At 36.2% G+C, this 5,949-nt stretch overlaps 1 pseudogene; it reads left to right on the top strand.

The window, feature by feature from the left end:
* The first annotated feature begins 1,178 nt into the window (after positions 1 to 1,178).
* Positions 1,179 to 1,589, top strand: LOC147793109 (14 kDa proline-rich protein DC2.15 pseudogene; annotated as a pseudogene).
* The last annotated feature ends 4,360 nt before the right edge of the window (positions 1,590 to 5,949 follow it).

Here is a 5,949-nt window from a genome sequence, read left to right as displayed (position 1 = left end):
ATCCAACACATTCTCGTTAGATCATAAATAAAAACAATGTAATAAAGATTACCATTTAATGATGTTGTTCGTTGACGACCACGAAGATCAGTATGAACCAGCTGCAGTTTTTTCGAGGCTCTCCATGAATGTTTAGGAAAGGGTTGCCTATGTTGCTCCCCAAAATTACAAGCACGGCAAAGAGGAATGTAATCATTAATGTCAGCGAGTCTTTTTACCAGCTTCTTTGACTGCATCTAAAGCAAACCTCAATGATGAAAGTGCCCAAGTCTTTTGTGCCAAATCTCAGTGGCACTAGCTCTTGGTATAAAGGCCATCTGCTCTCTCTCCGTCGGATTTAGAGCAAAGCTTTTTCCTTTCATTTTGACATTGAACAAGTCTTTGCCACTACATCTCTAAACAATCACTGCTTATTCGCAAACAACGGTCCAATTTATGTTTTAAAATTCATTTTTGGGATCCTAAAAAACTTTTTTTTTTTTTTTTTTTTTTTTTGAGAGATCTTTTATCTTATAACCATTTTCATCTTAAGTAAACTTTAAAAGATTTTCAAAGCATGAATGTAATAACAATCTTAGTCTTGTCATGTTTTAGAAGTTGTACTGTTATGTCATACTAACATCAATATATATCAAAACTCATTGTTAAAAAAAAAATGTTTCGTTACTCCTTCAAAATGACGTGGAATCTCATAGTTATATTTAAAAAGAAACAATATTATATTTGTAAAAATTATTTGTGCTAAAAATAATCTCTAGATTATCATTTATTACCCACTTGTCTGGAAGGGTTCTATCAAATATTATTTTCCAACCATACAAACCACAATAATTTATATCAAATATTATTTTCCAACCATACAAACCACAATAATTTATTTTAAAAAGTATGTGATATCTTATTATCGAACATCGCTATGTCTAGTTTGTAGGCCATTTGACATTTTTATAATACTTTAAAAAAGACAAACTAATTAAAAACCCATCTCTCAAATCAATTCCTCAAAACTTAATAAAGTAACGGAAAGAGTTAGGTGTTTCATATCCAGCAATTTATAAGGAATTTTTATTTTAAAATACAACAAATTCCCAAACCCCATTTATAAAAACCCTAACCCTTCTCATAATTCTTCACAAGCCATCCCACAAACCTACAAACCCTTCAATATCTCTCCACCAATGGCTTCCAAGCTCTCTTCACCCATTGCCCTCCTCCTCCTCCTCAACCTCCTCTTCTTCACTATGGTCAGCTCCACCTATGTCCCTTGCCCACCGCCGCCACCCAAGCCCCACAAGCCCACCCCGTCAAGGCAGCAACCATCACTCCCCAAGTGCCCCAGGGACACCCTCAAGCTTGGCGTCTGCGCCGACTTGCTGGACGATCTAGTGCACTTAGTGATCGGCTCACCACCAAAATCCCCATGCTGCACCCTAATCCAAGGCCTTGTTGACCTGGAAGCTGCTGTGTGCCTTTGCACTGCGGTGAAGGCAAGAGCCTTGGGTCTCAAGATTGACCTCTCAGTTTCCCTCAGCTTGCTTTTGAACTACTGTGGACAGAAGGTTCCGTCCGGCTTCCAATGCCCTGCTTGAAACCAAATCCTTTCATTTCCGTCTCTTGTTTCTTCTTCAATTTTCCATTTCAATGTCGTGTTTAAATAATCGGTTTGGTCGTACGTCGTGTTATGATGGGTTTGGAAATCTTCTCAGAATTCCACCATCTTTTTATAGTTTCTTTTACAATGCAATGTAACATAATGGTACGTAGTTCTTTTTTCAAACGAACAACGTTGTTCGTCTATTTTTGTGTCTTATTACAAATTTGACGATGCATATGTTTGAAACCTCAAATCTTGTTTCACCTGTGTCACTTGCATGAAATCATAATAAACCCTTAACTCCAAAATTTTCATGACGAAAAATTAAAGAGAGTAGTATTAACACTAAGTTTTAAATGACAATGTTGATGAAAAATGTAGAGACCTCAATTGAATGAAAATATGGATGTCAGTGTAATAGCCCAAGTACGCCGCTAGTAGATATTATCCGTTTGGAATCGTTATGAATGGCCGTCAGCCTTACAGTTTTAAAACATGTTTGTTAGGGAGAGGTTTTCACATTCCTATAAAGAACGCTTCGTTCTCCTCTCCAACTGACGGTGGATCTCACAATCCACCCCCTTGGGGGCCAGCGTCTTTGTTGGCACACCACTCGGTGTCTGGCTCTGATGCCATTTGTAATAGCCTAAGCTCACCGTTAGCAGGGATTATCTACTTTGGCCCGTTACGTATCGCCGTTAGTCTCATGGTTTTAAAATGTGTATGTGAGAGATGTTTCCACATTACTTTAAGAAATGTTTCGTTCTCTTTTTCAACCGACGTGAGATCTCATAGTCCATGGGAACTTTTGAAAAATTTATGAGAATATTTAAACCGTCGTATAAGAATTTACTATTCTAAACGAGGAAGAGGGCTATTATTAATATTATGTGTTGATATTTTTATTAAATATAAGGTCAATTTTATACAATATGATTAAAAAGAGGATTTGGTGGACAATATTAGATATTGACATATTAATGAAAAAAAAATACAATGGTCCGTGTCAATACTCTCGGTCACCGTCAATGAAAAGCAAATTGTAGAGATAATTGCTACATTTTTCTTTTTCTTTTATATATTAATTTATTTAATTATTTATAGAAACAACTTTAATTTTAATTTTGAAGAAGACGATGAATAATTGGTGGTTCACTAAGGTGGGCAATTAATATTTTTTTCTAATAATTATTTATTACAACCTTTTCATAATTTTTGAATTGTTATCCATTATACTTTATATTAATTACATCATCATATGCCTCTTTTATCTCGAGTCAATGATAAGTATTTTAATGTATTTAAAATTGTAAAATAGGTTTTTTTTTTTTATTCTTATTAATTTAATTTATTAGTATTTTTGTTGTATATATTTTTTTTTTCAAAATTATCTATTGATATTGACATTTCCATAAAATCGAGACTTCCACATTTTAACCATTAATGTTAAGTAACTAATTTTGATATCTAACCCAAGGGCTACAATTTGAATAGAAAATGCAACTATCATAAGTTCATTCTCATAGCCTATATAGTGACCCTACATGGTTCTCTTGCCTTCATCTAAAAAAAATAGCACTTGGTTTGATAATTTAAAAAAATACTCAGTAAATAATCACACTGTTGCGGTCGGAAAATGCAAATACATGCAACGATCTCTACTTTTCAGTCTTGATAGAGTTGAATGTGTAATATTTCTCTACACATGCACACATAGATCCATCTAGCAGACTCGTATACGTATCCTCTAAGTCTACTTGTTGGGCTTGCTTAAACTCACGTTGGCAGAAGCTATGGAGGGAAAGGAGCGTGCATAATACCACGACGTACATGATATCGTAGTTTATGTAGTGTAATATATGGAGGTTTATGCATCATACAACATTAATATCACAACATAGTTCCATAACATGACATAATCATATTATAGTACATCTTGTATCATTGCATAAACATAACATAACACAAAATGCATCAAACAATCATGAAAAATTCGTCATTCGTACATCATACAAGTCATTCAACCAAGCCAACATTAAAGCCATTTCGTAGGCGAAGTTATTAACGTATGGAAAATTAGAGTATCTTTGTTTAAGACCTACCTTGATCGGCACAAATGTGAGGATTGTTAAGCTATTCTTAAGATATATTTATATTTTAAGTCTCTCCTTTCTACGGTAGAGTTGAAGCCTCAAGAAAAACAGCCTAATAAATAGTTCATACTCGCAATTGTACTCCGTACATTAAACCTATGATAATTACCCATACTATCAAGTTTGAATTGTTCATGACACTATGGGGTTCCGCTAACTTCCAGACGTCGTTACAGATTAGCTTGATTAGAGGGTCCAAGCGAGCGCCCGGAGGATTCACGCTCGCACGTGTGGGTCATGTGTAAAGAAGTACTACACATCCAATTTGTTCGAGATTGGAGGTCACTCCTAGATGAGTTAGAGCTCGATCCCAAGAGCATGTTGCACGTGTTTGCATCAGCATGACCCCTACAGTGGGTCACTTACTGAGTATTCTTTGAAATACTCAAGCCGTGTGCCAAATATCATTTTTCAGGTAAAAAGAAGACGCCCATGTACGGACGACGACGACATCGGAAATAGATACTGTGGCTCGTGCATAAGGTAGTTGCATGTTTAAATTCTTAGTCATAGGAGTATAGGACGCTTTTATTTCATTATTTAGATTATTCCATTTGTAATTGTTTTGTTTTAATTTTAAATTCCAACGTTATATTTTGAAACACGTAAGACCGACAATGTGTTCTAGTAGTTTGAAGTGTTCTGAATGTGTTTTAAATTTTCCGTTATTTATGATGAGTATCTAAGAGCTATATTCCGCATTTAAGAGATAAGCATGAGACTTGGTAGCGACTCTGAGTGTGTAAAAATTTAGGATCGTTACATAAAACATTAACTTGAGACTAAAGGAGAAGCTAAACCTTAATGGGAATGAGTGAATAAAAACGCCAAATCGAATCAAATAAGTTAACAAATCAAAATTTGTTACCCATGCAGTATTAGAAAGCCATTTCAAAGGGATGATCTTAGAGTCAAGGTCGAGGCCTAAGCCATCGAGGCTAGAAATAAGTCACTTAGGTTGAGGCCACCTTGGTCGAGTTGAGAAAATCTTAATGAATAGCTTTACTGAGTAAGCCTAGGTCGAGGCAAACACATTCATCCAAGTCTACGATGAATCTCTCTGCCTTCTTTGTCTTAATGTAGACCAATTTCGAGGCTAGGCTAAGCTCATTCGCCTCCTGAATTCTTGGTGAATTCCTATTGTTTTATACATGTGGCCATGCTCAAGTAATACTCTTCTCATAATGTCGTGTGATTACACCACCATTAGGACTGAGAAACACATTTGTGCATCATCCTAGAACATGAACGATGCACAAGATACTTTATGGTCATCTAAACTCTTCAATAGATGAAATATCATCTCCATTATGAATCTATTCCTCCTTTCACTGACGTCATTCTGTTCAGGAGGGTATAGTGCTGTCAATTGATGTTCAATTCCAGCCTCTTCACAAAACCTGTTAAAAGTTTCTGAAGTGTACTCCTTGCCATTATCTGATCTTATAGTCTGAATCAAGCATGCACTTTCATTCTCAACTCTGGCTTTGAATTTCAAAATACGCCCGCTACTTCTGGCTTTTGCTTCAGCAAGAAGATCCAACACATTCTCGTTAGATCATAAATAAAAACAATGTAATAAAGATTACCATTTAATGATGTTGTTCGTTGACAACCATCACTCCCCAAGTGCCCCATGGACAACCTCAAGCTTGGCGTCTGCGCCGACTTGTTGGACGATCTAGTGCACTTAGTGATCGGCTCACCACCAAAATCCCCATGCTGCACCCTAATCCAAGGCCTTGTTGACCTGGAAGCTGCTGTGTGCCTTTGCACTGCGGTGAAGGCCAGAGCCTTGGGTCTCAAGATTGACCTCTCAGTTTCCCTAAGCTTGCTTTTGAACTACTGTGGACAGAAGGTTCCGTCCGGCTTCCAATGCCTGCTTGAAACCAAATCCTTTCATTTTTGTTTCTTGTTTCTTCTTCAATTTTCCATTTCAAAGTCGTGTTTAAATAATCGGTTTGGTCGTACGTCGTGTTATGATGGGTTTGGAAATCTTCTCAGAATTCCACCATCTTTTTATAGTTTCTTTTACAATGCAATGTAACATAATGGTACGTAGTTCTTTTTCCAAATGAACAACGTTGTTCGTCTATTCTTGTGTCTTATTACAAATTCGACGATGCATATGTTTGAAACCTCAAATCTTGTTTCACCTGTGTCACTTGCATGAAATCATAATAAACCCTTAACTCCAAAATT

Source organism: Cucurbita pepo, chromosome 3 (genome assembly GCF_057944985.1).
Source record: "Cucurbita pepo subsp. pepo isolate OVF chromosome 3, ASM5794498v1, whole genome shotgun sequence".
Taxonomy (NCBI): domain Eukaryota; kingdom Viridiplantae; phylum Streptophyta; class Magnoliopsida; order Cucurbitales; family Cucurbitaceae; genus Cucurbita; species Cucurbita pepo.
The sequence above is the reverse complement of the archived record's forward strand: the minus strand, read 5'-3'. Positions and strand labels throughout refer to the sequence as shown.